At 42.1% G+C, this 13,397-nt stretch overlaps 1 long non-coding RNA gene across 1 annotated transcript; it reads left to right on the forward strand.

The window, feature by feature from the left end:
• Nucleotides 1-11,160: 11,160 nt before the first annotated feature.
• LOC142745385 (uncharacterized) lies at nucleotides 11,161-11,716 on the forward strand. Its single transcript, XR_012881685.1, has 3 exons — nucleotides 11,161-11,210; nucleotides 11,295-11,405; nucleotides 11,590-11,716. It is a non-coding gene; the product is annotated as an uncharacterized LOC142745385 (long non-coding RNA).
• The last annotated feature ends 1,681 nt before the right edge of the window (nucleotides 11,717-13,397 follow it).

Genomic DNA, 13,397 nt, shown 5'->3' on the forward strand with positions numbered 1-13,397 from the left:
AGTTGTCAAACTAACCTTATCTGTTTTTATGAAGAGGTGAGCAGAAGCCTAGACAGAGGGGCAGCTGTGGATATAGTGTTTTTGAACTTTGCAAAGGCATTTGACACTGTCCCTCATAGACGTCTAATGGGTAAATTAAGGACTAGGTTTAGAAAATATAGTTTGTAATTGGATTGAGAATTGACTCAAGAACCGTATCCAGAGAGTTGTGGTCAATGATTATTACTCTGAATGGTCCCCGGTTATAAGTGGTGTACCCCAGGATTCAGTGCTGGGACCACTATTATTCAACTTATTTATTAATGATATAGAGGATGGGATTAATAGCACTATTTCTATTTTTGCAGATGACCCTAAGCTATGTTGTAATGTTCAGTCTATGTAAGATGTTCGTGAATTGCAAGTGGATTTAAACAAACTAAGTGTTTGGGCGTCCACCTGGCAAATGAAGTTTAATGTAGATAAATGTAAAGTTATGCATCTGGGTACCAACAACCTGCATGCATCATATGTCCTAGGGGGAGCTACACTGGGGGAGTCACTTGTTCAGAAGGATCTGGATGTACTTGTAAATCATAAACGAAATAACAGCATGAAATGTCAATCAGCTGCTTCAAAAGCCAGCAATATATTGTTGTCTATTAAAAGAGGCATGGACTCGCGGTACAGGGATATAATATTACCACTTTACAAAGCATTAGTGAGGCCTCATCTAGAATATGCATTTCACTTCTGGGCCCCAGTTCATAGAAAGGATGCTCTGGAGTTGGAAAAAATACAAAGAAGAGCAACGAAGCTAATAAGGGGCATGGAGAATCTAAGTTATGAGGAATGATTAAAAGAATTAAACCTATTTAGGCTCGAAAAAAGACGACTAACGGGGGACATGATTAATTTATATAAATAAATTAATGGCACATACAAAAAATATGGTGAAATCCTGTTCCATGTAAAAACCCCTCAAAAAACAAGGGGGCACTCCCTCCATCTGGAGAAAAAAAGGTTCAACCTGCAGAGGCGACAAACCTTCTTTACTGTGAGAACTGTGAATCTATGGAATAGTCTACCGCAGGAGCTGGTCACAGCAGGGACAGTAGATGACTTTAAAAAAGGGTTAGATAATTTCCTAGAACAAAAAAATATTAGCTCCTATGTGTAGAAATTTTTCCCTTCCCTTTTCCCGTCCCTTGGTTGAACTTGATGGACATGTGTCTTTTTTCAGCCGTACTAACTATGTAACTGTAGCTCCCGGCATTTCAGCAATCTAATTCTATCGCCACCCCATCGCAATTGGGGTACATGATTTATAATCCAAAACCTCAAATCACATTTACCATGTTTAAGGTCTGTGAAGTGTTTTGAGACTGGAAGGTCAAGTCTCTTTTTCCGTATTGTAAAACGATGTTGATTCAATCTAGTCTTGGCGTCAAGTGTCGTCTCACCCACATACAATAAATGGCAGGGGCACTGAAGTATGTCAATTATGAAATCCGTATTACAGGTAAGAAAATGGTTGATAAAAAATTGTTTTTCCAGTGTAAGGGTGCCTAAAATGGTTACCTTTAACCAACAAAGTGTGCAGTTTGAACAGCTTAGGCGTGGAAAACAGTCTTTTTTGGGAGGGGACAAAAAAGTTTGTTGATTACTTTTTAAAGGACCGCGATCCGATCTAACCAAATTATCCTTAAGATTAGGTGGTCTTTGGTACGAGAACAATGGAAATTTAGAAAAAAATCTATATTGGGAAGACATCGACCAAGCATTGGCCAATGTGTACGTATAATATCATTGATCCGATGAATGGAACACGTTTTTCCCGATGCCCATACGTCCTATTCTGCAGTAAATCAGATCTAGGGATAGAATCTACTTTACATCTATGTTGATCCAACACATGTCTAGGGTATCCGCTGGCCCAAAATTTATCCATCATATTATCAAGGCCAGTACTGAATCTGTCTGGCTTATTAATAATTTGTTTGGTACACATCAGTTGACTAACAGGCAAAGATTTTATCTTACTTTTAGGGTGTGAACTATCATATCATAACAAACTGTTCCTATCGGTAGGTTTCACAAATAGATCTGTAGAAAACTTTGTACCATTTAGTTCCAACGACACATCCAAAAATTGCAATGTGGTTTTGGAACTGACTAATGCAAATTTAGAAAACTGAAAATCAGTAATTTCAGATAATTCTCCTGTCCAAACGAGGAAGACATCATCTATGTACCTCCACCACCTCAGCACATGCCGAAAGTGGTGGGATACATAGATAAGGTCCTTCTCGAGAGAACGCATATAAATATTTGCATATGTTGGTGCCATATTTGAACCCATAGCAGTTCTTTGACATTGAACATAAAATTGATCACGAAAAAGAAAATAATTTTTAGACAATATGACCTCCAGCAACGATTACAATTTAACAAAAAAATCGGTCGTGTCCTGTACATAAAAATGTGCCCCAATGGCAAATTTTCTTAAACATTTGTCCAAAAAAATGGCTATATTTGAGAAGATAAAGTCAGAACCCGACACGATCGGTCGTCCTGCTGGGTCAATCAGGGTCTTATGATTTTGGGCAATATGTACAGTATCGGAGTAATTGGATGCTCCACTATCAAGAATTTTTTCAAATCATCGTTGATGAGGCCTCCACCACTCGCCTCACCGACAATGCTTCGAATCACTCTTGAAATGTCAAATTTCGGGTCATAAGAAATTGGTGTATAAAGCGTTGTGTCTCAAAGTTGAGGATTTATTTCCTGTATATATTTTACCTATTTATAAAAAAATTAAATAGGTCTGTCTCCACCTGAAGCCAATCAGTCCTTCTAACAGGGCAGAAAGAAAGACCCTTATGTAACACATTTAGCTGTGTATCGGATAGTGACTTGGTAGAAATATTTACCACTAGGTCCTTTACTTCAAACTCGCTCCCCGAGTAGCAGGGGGGCGATTGTTCAATGGACGATGTTCTCCCTCGGTGATACCTCCTACCTCCCCTTCTGGTATGTCTCTTGCCGGTGTAGACATCCCCAGGGCTTCCCTAAAAAAAAGATGTCACCAACTGTCCTCATATTAACAGGTATCCTTTTGTTGTCAAAGTGTCCCTTCTTCTTTCTGTTGTCTTTCACATATGATCCCAATCCCTTGGGGTCCTCCTTCTGCCAATTGTATATACGACCTCGGCTGTAGTCATCCGCGTCACGGTACAATTTTTTCCTTTTGGCTTCCTCAAGTTCAGACTTGAACTTCAATAGGTAAGTATTGATGCCAGTATTGATTTTTTATTAAACTCCAGAGGGGAGACTACAGATTTCAACTTCATACCAGTCTCCTGTATACATAAGGTCAAGGTCGCAATCTCATTCTGTAAAAATTTGATGTTAATTAATAGAATGTCCATAGCGTATTTGTTGGAGATTTGCTGAAAACGTTTGCAGAATGCTTGGTTTTCTGTAAATAAATTGGGTCTCATACTGGATCTCATCCCTCTTGGAATCCTCTTGACCTTGAAATATTCACCCAATGTAGCTAGGTGTAATTGGAGATTAGTCAATCTCTTCTGTTCATTCTCCTTTCTATGTTTCAGGCCAGTCACTGAGTGTGTACTCAGAAATCCAGTCTCACCCATATCACCTCCAAGTATCCGATCAGCATCAGTATAAGTAAAAATGCCATAACACACTGCACCTGTAGTTTGCAAAGGAAGCAACATTTTAAAATATGCGTGCATGCAGAAACAGCCAATATACAACTCCAAACAAAATGTCAGCCACACAGCCTCAATCGTATGTGGGTGCAAACCCGTCCGGATCAAGGCCAGAAGACCCATATAGTGATATATATATATATATATATATATATGTTTATTGATATAGATATATAAATAGATAGAAAGATCTAGATATATATTTATACCGATATATATATATATATATATATATATATATATATATATTTATAGATATAGATTTATATAGATAGATAGATTAGATAGATAGATAGATAGATAGATAGATAGATAGATAGATATTGAGACTGGTGTCCTCTCGATTGTGCTCCATCTGACTGTTCTCACCTTCCACAATATTTTCCCCCAGGTTGTCTTGGGTGCTAGAATTTATGTGAAATTGTAAAAATGAATATATGTCACATTATATTAAAGTGGTTTGCACATCATGGATATTTCAATCATATAATCTGAGTTCACACAGAGCTGATACGCTGCGTAATAGAACGTAGTGAATCCTGCCTTTGAGCCGCCGGGAAATCTGGAATAAAAACGGCACCAAAAAGTGAAGTTTCTCACCCGTAATGTACACAGTAAAAACTAGTTGCACTTCGCCGGCCTGCTAGCTTGCCGGCGTCCTGTCATCACGTTTTATATACACAATTTCCAAAACATGTGTTTCCCACCTGTAGAACACAGAGCAGTAGAATGGGGTTTATGTAGAGATTATTGTAGAGATAGGTGTGTGCGTGTGTGTGTGTGTGTGTGTATGTGTGTGTGTGTGTGTGTAATGATGGGGGTAGGGAAACAGAAAAGTGAGCCCTAATCTACCCGCCACTCAGTCCCTGCCTACTTGCAACGACCCGCCCTAGGCGACGGGGTACAACTGGGCGACGGTCCCTACGCTCAGTAAGTGCACGACAGACAAACAGACAAGGGTACACAAAGTTAAGGGAAATGGGGCAGTTGCCCACGGCAACACCGTGAGCAACAAGAGTGGTGAACGAGCCGAGTCAAACCAGGAGTGTACGAGGTACCAAACGCAGAGCAGGAGAGTAGTGAACAAGCCGAGTCAAACCAGGAGTGTACGAGGTACCAAACGCAGAGCAAGAGAGTAGTCAACAAGCCAGGGTCAGTATGAAGCAGGGTCAAATAGTTCAGAAGCTGCAGCAGGGCCAGGAAACCAAACGAGAAGAATCACAAGCAAGGAGGAACAGGAAAGGCAGGTATAAATAGACAGAGGGCGGGAGCTAGCTCCGTCTGGTCAGGCTGTGATAGGCTCTCCCACTCCTAAGCCTGCCATCCTGAGTGGTGGAAGATGGAGTCAGTCTCACAGACATAAAAGCAGGTGCAGACTGATTACCTATGGGCGTTGACACAGAAGATGTGCCTGGCAAATCCTTTACAGTGTGTGTGTGTGTGTGTGTGTGTGCGCGTGCGTGCGTCCGTCCCAGAAGTGGATACCATATGTCTCTCACATTTGTACAATATGTTGTGGATATGTCCTCAATTTCCATTATGTGAAAAACTGTAGAACTATTAATTGTAATTTTTAATTTGTGATACTTACGCTCGAAGCTCAAAAATTCGGTTCAAGAAGGCAAGCTGTAGTTTGAATAGATAAGGGGTTTTTTTAGAAGGCGCTGCACCGCTGCTTTCCTTTTGGGTCAACTCTCTCCTATACTGGTCCCTTGTGCTTGTCCAACGACCTTTGACTTCCTCCACTGTTTAAAAGAAAAATATATTTATTGTTTTATATAAAACATACTCACGCTTGATACACACATTTGGGGTCATCAACACTTGCGCCAAAACATGATACACAGGGCCACAATAAAATAATATAGGGGCCGGTAACGGAAACTACGTCTCTTTCAGGTCGACATTTCGTCAATTACATCAATAGTTGCCAAAACTTGATACACAGGGCCACAAGACAATAACATTGGAGCCAGTAACGGAAACAACGTCTCTGTCAGGGCCACATGGCGTCAATTACTTCAATAGTTGCCCCAAACAATAGTCGCAAAAACTTGATACACAGGGACACAAATATACAATACAGGCTATACTTTTACTTACCTAATTTAGTTTTTTCTGCTGGTCTGGCATTACTCCACTGCACAGTGAAAAAGTTTTTGGTTACGGCCTCCCACGTGGTGTCTTTCCTGAGACGGTCGTGATTTTCCTCCGACCTAGTGTCCCAGAGCTCAGGCCTCTCTTGCACCCAGGTCATCAGCTTCTTGACATCCATGGGGCGAGGCATTGTAGCTGGCTATGCACAGGACTGTATTCCAGTTTATACTGCACTTGCTGTATCTAGCCACGCTGCTGTGCTCTGCAAACACTTCCTGTTTTTTTACCCAACAGTCATTGCAACTCTGCATAAATAACGCACAGCTCACGCGAGTGCAAGTGTGCTGTGCGTGATTTTCACACACCCATTGACTTCAATGGGCAAATAGGTGAACAATGCACCAATATATGACATGCATTGAGTTTTACGCAATGGACGGCTGCGTGAAAAACAACGTTTGTGTGAATGGCCCCATTGAAATGAATAGGTCCGTGTGCTGTGCGTGATTTTCATGCACAGCACACAAATGAGTTTTACGCTTGTCTGAATGAGCCCTTATTGATGAACCACACTGCCCTTAGTCACATTAATCCAAGCCAATCACTTGTGAATTTTTGTAAGTCAGCAGTTGTTAAAGTTTTCGAAGAGAGGTATATTAGACAAAAAACTAAGACTTAGCACAATACCTGTGGTGGTATAGACTAGTACTGAAGCTGGAGTGGAGGGTTATTCGACTTGTACGCAAACTCTGCATGTGCACCACAATCATGGTGTGAATAAAGCCTTAGTGCAAATTGCGTAATTCCAAAAACATTCTACAGCAAAGACTGTATATGCAAAGCAACATAAAATAATGTATTAAATTGCACATATCACAAAACTTTCGGTATTCAGTACATGTTCTGCATCTGGAATGCAGTAATTGGTGTCTTAACACCATAACATCCAAGAACAAAGCATTATAAACTGTGGTTCTTGGCATAGAGCTTACAAAATATGTTGTTATTATTATCTTAAAAGCTACATTGTTGTGTTCATTCTATGATAAGAAATAAATATTGGTGGGGGATCTGTGAATGCACCTCATTTTTCTTACATACTTTACTAATTTATTGACTGTGTCAACTGTTACTCAATGTAGCAGCACTGGCAGTACTATTACTTTTCATTTTGCCTGTAAGGAATAATATTGCATTATATTTTTCTTTCTTGTATTATACTTTGGAAAACCTTAAAGGGTAACTAAACGTTTGACAAACTACTGACATGACATAGTGGCATGTCACAAATTTTGATTGTTGGGGCTTCGAGAACAGAGACCACCACACTAATTGCTAAAACGAAGTGGCAGAAGTGCTCGTGTGAGCGCTGAGCCGCTTTGTTTATTTCTGCTTTTTCCGGAAATCAATCACAGTTAGGGCTCAATAGAAAGTCTATGAGCCCGTACGCCAATACATCAGCTGAGCACTTCACACAAACACTTCTGCCGCTTCGTTTTAGCGATTGGTGGGGGTCTCAGTGCTCGAACCCCCACCAATCAAAACTTCTGACATGTCAGAAGTTTGGCAAACATTTAGTTACCATTTAACTAAATTTGCTAAGCTGAGTTTTTATTACTAATATTAGATTTAACCCTTTCCCATTGCTAATATTCCTATTTATGTCCGGAAAGGGTATTTAAAGATGGCGCCTGCTCAGAAGCAGAGTGGGTGCCATAGCTGCCTGGTCTCTACTGAGTTACACAGCAGGGATCTAGCAGCAATGCTTGCGATCAGAAAAACGTCTGATTGCAAGCATTTAACCCCTCAGATGCCGGTGTCAGCTGTGACCACCAGCATCTGAGGGGTTTTTACTGCCCCTTTCACTTCGGGACCGGTCACAAGCTCCCGTGTGACAGGAACGTGGGAGCTGGTGTACTCCTATATCTTGAGTTGTTGTAAAGATGTATAAATCTTGAGTTGCTGATATGAAAGGTATGAGAGAATTTTTGCCGGCATTGAACATTGAAACTGTTACGATTGTGAGAACAGAAGCTGTGAGGAGTGAGTGTGTGACCCCCTCCTGTGGAATGTGATGACGTAGTGAAAAAAAAAAGAAGAGGGAAACTTGTGTTAGAAGTAGTGTGAATCCATGGCATACATGTGTCTGTGTAAGATAAGGAAGCTAAATGCTGTGCAGTGAACCTGTGATGAACTGTGCTATTTCGATTTGTGTATTGTTGTAGGTTTATTGGAAATTTCATTTATTATTTGGCTGTTGTGTAGAAATGGTTAAGGACCAAAGGGGAATGTTATCCTGTTGCCCATTTGTGCTAAGAAAGCTGAGTGTCGGGGACGCCTGACAAACTGGTACTAAAAACTGCCCGTAGGTGGTAGAGCTGAGAGTTACAGACCACTGATCAGAGTTACAGAACACTAACCCAGCAGAGATGTACTACAAATTGCCCGTAGTTGGCAGAGCTGAGAGTTAGAGACCACTGACCAGAGTTACACTAACCCAGCAGAGATAAAGACTGTCGGTAGGTGACAGAGGTTGGCTATTCGTAGGTAATATCTTGTAGTACTTGTCAAATCTGTTTTTTATTTTTGAAAAGAGTAAAAACAAACATAAAAGCAAATAACATAACTGTACCCATGTGCAACATGAGTTTAGAAACATACATAAAGGCCATCAGCTTTGGGTAATTGTACATTATTACAAGAAATAAGATCTAAAAGACAAGCATTTCGGGTACATTAAAGGGAATGTGTTGCCTGAAAAACATGTTTTTTTTATTTAAATTAAACATATAGTGTGTAGGTGATTAAACATTGTTCCAATTTATTTTTTTTTTTTCACGAGTCAGGAAATATTATAAATTGGATTCAATTTTATAGTATTTACCATTTCTGGTCACTAGATGGAGCCATTCCCAAAATTGCAGCATTGCATGTGGTAAAGCAACCACATAGCTTTTCTGCTGCAAATTTTGGGAAAAGTGACTCGCTCTAGTGAGCTCACAGAATCCCCCCTCCCTTATCCTGGCAAGTGCCAGGAGAGGGAGGGGTTTCAATGTCTTCAAACCTCCTTACATTGTGTGCCGCCATTTTCAAAGTGACTACACAGTGGAAGGAGGTTGTACTGCGAGCATACCTGCGAGGAGACGCTCTGAGGAGGACCAGGACCATCGAGGCGGACCAGGACCATCGAGGCGGACCAGGACCATCGAGGCGGACCAGGACCAGCGAGGGGACACTTCGAGGACGAGGCGGCCAAGGAAGGACGAGGTGTACCAGTGTGTCGGACGTGGAAGGACGAGCGAGGCGACGGAGGAGGAGCAGCGAGTCGGACGAGGAGGACAAGGAAGGACGAGGTGTACCAGGGAATCGGACGTGGAAGGACGAGCGAGGCGACGGAGGAGGACGAGCGAGGCGACGGAGGAGGACGAGCGAGGCGACTTGGGAGGACCACCGTGGGGGAACAGCGAGGCGGTAAGTAACGCCGAAATAGGCATCATGTGTGGCATCATATAAGGGAGGCCTATGTCGGCATATACGGGAGGCCTGTGCCATCATACGGGAGGCCTGTGGCATCATATAATGGAGCCATATCAGGGAGGCCTGTGGCATCATATAGGGGAGGCCTGTGGCATCATATAGGGGAGGTCTGTGGCATCATATCAGGGAGGCCTGTGCCATCATACGGGAGGCCTGTGGCATCATATCATGGAGCCATATCAGGGAGGCCTGTGGCATCATATAGGGGAGGCCTGTGGCATCATATAGGGGAGGTCTGTGGCATCATATCAGGGAGGCCTGTGGCATCATATACGGGAGGCCTGTGTCAGCATATCATGGAGGCCTGTGGCAGCAAAAGCAGTGTGTCATCATTTCCAGTGTTGTAGCGTATACGTTGTGGCAGCGTATACGTTGTGGCAGCGTATACGTTGTGGCTGCGTATACCTTGTGGCAGCGTATACGTTGTGTGAGCGTATACGTTGTGTGAGCGTATACGTTGTGTGAGCGTATACGTTGTGTGAGCGTATACGTTGTGTCAGCGTATACGTTGTGGCAACGTATACCTTGTGGCAGCGTATACCTTGTGGCAGCGTATACCTTGTGGCAGCGTATACCTTGTGGCAGCGTATACCTTGTGGCAGCGTATACCTTGTGGCAGCGTATACGTTGTGTCAGCGTATACGTTGTGTCAGCGTATACGTTGTGTCAGCGTATACGTTGTGTCAGCGTATACGTTGTGTCAGCGTATACGTTGTGTCAGCGTATAGGTTGTGTCAGCGTATAGGTTGTGTCAGCGTATACCTTGTGGCAGCGTATACCTTGTGTCAGCGTATACGTTGTGTCAGCGTATACGTTGTGTCAGCGTATACGTTGTGTCAGTGTATACGTTGTGTCAGCGTATACCTTGTGTCAGCGTATACGTTGTGTCAGCGTATACCTTGTGTCAGCGTATACCTTGTGTCAGCGTATACGTTGTGTCAGCGTATACGTTGTGTCAGCGTATACGTTGTGTCAGCGTATACGTTGTGTCAGCGTATAGGTTGTGTCAGCGTATACCTTGTGGCAGCGTATACCTTGTGGCAGCGTATACCTTGTGGCAGCGTATACGTTGTGTCAGCGTATACGTTGTGTCAGCGTATACGTTGTGTCAGCGTATACCTTGTGTCAGCGTATACCTTGTGGCAGCGTATACCTTGTGGCAGCGTATACCTTGTGGCAGCGTATACCTTGTGGCAGCGTATACCTTGTGGCAGCGTATACCTTGTGGCAGCGTATACCTTGTGGCATCATAACATTGGAGGCCTGTGTCATCATACCAAGGGAGGGCAGTGGCAGCATTTACAGAGTGGCAGCATTTACAGAGTGGCAGCAGTTACAGAGTGGCAGCATTTACAGAGTGGCAGCATTTACAGAGTGGCAGCATTTACAGAGTGGCAGCATTTACAGAGTGGCAGCATTTACAGAGTGGCAGCATTTACAGAGTGGCAGCATTTACGGTGTGGCAGCATTTACGATGTGGCTGCATTTACGGTGTGGCAGCATGTACGGTGTGGCAGCATTTACGGTGTGGCAGCATTTACAGAGTGGCAGCATTTACAGAGTGGCAGCATTTACAGAGTGGCAGCATTTACAGAGTGGCAGCATTTACAGAGTGGCAGCATTTACAGAGTGGCAGCATTTACAGAGTGGCAGCATTTACAGTGTGGCAGCATTTACAGTGTGGCAGCATTTAGAGTGTGGCAGCATTTAGAGTGTGGCAGCTATTTGTACATCACTTTATCTAATCCCACAATGTGTGTGACTTTTTGAACAGCAGTTTACCAGGAGGAGAGGGAGCGCGCCAGTGAAAACACAACCCTGAGGAGTGTATTCGAGGAGCATAGATACTTTGAACAGGTGCGGGAGCGAGGGGACTACCCTAAACGTACAATAATTGCAAATTATGGTTTTTTATATATATTATTGTACTTTTTTTAACAGGAGGCAAAGCAACGCTATCAGATACAGACGACGACAGCAGCAACCAGAGCGGATTACCACCGTGGAGACGAACAGGCCATTCTGAGCAGCATAAGTAACGAATTATAGAAAGTAAGTAATCCCTAACATAGGGAGTTAATATAAACATACATGACACACAAGTTCACCAGAGGAGCCAAACTATGCAGAGTGATCAGACAGGGATGTCATTCTTCCAAAGCGACCATGTTGCGCATAGTGCAACGCTTGAAGTTGATCAATCCATTGATACATTTTTTATTTTATTCTTCTGTAGGAAATATAACTTTGACATGCCGCATGATTGGCTGAAACGTTCTGTAATACAATGTGAAGGTACGGTGGTATTATGTGACAAAGCAAGGTGTTTTCACCTGCTGCTAAAGGTCCGGTTGGATGATGAGATGAGAAAAAAAAAGTTGTTTTCATCAGCTGATGAAGGTCAAGTTCGATGATGTGACAAAGCAAGGTGTTTTCACCTGCTGCTAAAGGCTCCAGTTTGATGATGAGATGAGGAAAAAAAGTTGTTTTCATCTGCTGGTGAAGGTCCAGAAACATGATGTGACGAAGCAAGGTTTTTTCATCTGCTGATAACTTCTTTGTGATTGTCGTTGACATGTGTGTATTTTCAATGTAAATCTCTTTTACATTTTCGTCTTCCAATTTCTACTTTTATATGTTGGTCCCTATCCGTCAATGTTGACTTTTTAACTGAACTCTTTTTTTGTGACTATGTAACAAAAACTTTTTGTGTTCTGCATGTAAATTTTATATTTGTGTTTATGATGGAACACTTCTTCTGTGTTACTTTGGAAGGCAGTTATGGCTTCATCAATAAAAAAAAAGTGGTTTATAAATGCTATTCTCTTTAATTCACTGTCTCTATTACATAAAAAAAAATAAAAAAAAAAATGGGTTGGTCAGCAAAAAAACCTATACTCAAACATTGACATGGTGAAACTGGCTGGCACTGAGATCATTGACGGTTTTACAATGATCGTCTAAAACGACACACTATTTTGTGCCTTGGTCAACCGTAAATTCCCAGTGCCAAACAGTTACCTATAAACAATGTAACATGTTGAATACTCACTTCTCCACATGACAATCTACAACACACCATAGGCCACATTTGTGTGATAAATATGGGTGACTTTGCACGCGGTGACCCAAGAACTGCCACAAATGTGATGTTATGTCTTCAAAAACACGCTGTGGTTAATATAATTTTAGACAAACTCTCGAGTTTTACTCTTGCACTTAGAAAAGGCAAACTCACACATCTAAATTGGAATAGTAAGTATGGTAGTACACAAATACACCTCATTCGGGGTATCAACTATCTTTATGTAATCCCTCGTTATTACCGTAATGATCTTTTCTCATGCCATAATATTTACATTTACTTTTTCGATAGAAATGCCGTCGTGCATTGTCTCTGGTTGTGACAGTCGGTCTAATCGAGCTACTTACTCTCAAGGAGTGACCCTGCATGTTTTTCCAGGCAACATTGACAAGATAAAAGTTTGGCTCCAACAGGCCAGACAATCGTTGGACAATCTAGATGCACTCTCACAAAGAATTTTGGATGGGAAAAAACAAGATTTATTTAGACTATGTTCAAAACACTTTGCAGAAGACTGTTATGTTTTTAAGTCGGAAAAGAAGATACGATGGCTGAAGGAAAGTGCAATTCCCACGATATTCCCTTATCAGGAAACAGAGTGTCCACCATCTAAACGGAAACGTACAGAAGAGGAACACACTTATTCTTGTGCAACACAATGCATGCAATTGCCTTTGCCTACTACATCCACCAACAGAATTACATACGCTTCGACCGGTACCTCAATGCAAAACGATCCACCAACGTCAATGTCCAAAGTCATGGGAGTGAAACATGTAAAAATTGGTGTCAAGAGGAAATTTTTTGAAAGAAATGCAGCAACAAACACCCGACAGACGACATTGTCAACGAGAGCCACCAACACACCTTTCAAAAGAAAAAGAGATGCAACCACTCAATCACACATCTTCACAGTGGATACAGGATGCCAGTTTCCAGAGGAAGAACTTTCTTTTGAT

The sequence above is a fragment of the Rhinoderma darwinii genome, chromosome 1, assembly GCF_050947455.1.
Source record: "Rhinoderma darwinii isolate aRhiDar2 chromosome 1, aRhiDar2.hap1, whole genome shotgun sequence".
Taxonomy (NCBI): Eukaryota; Metazoa; Chordata; class Amphibia; order Anura; family Rhinodermatidae; genus Rhinoderma; species Rhinoderma darwinii.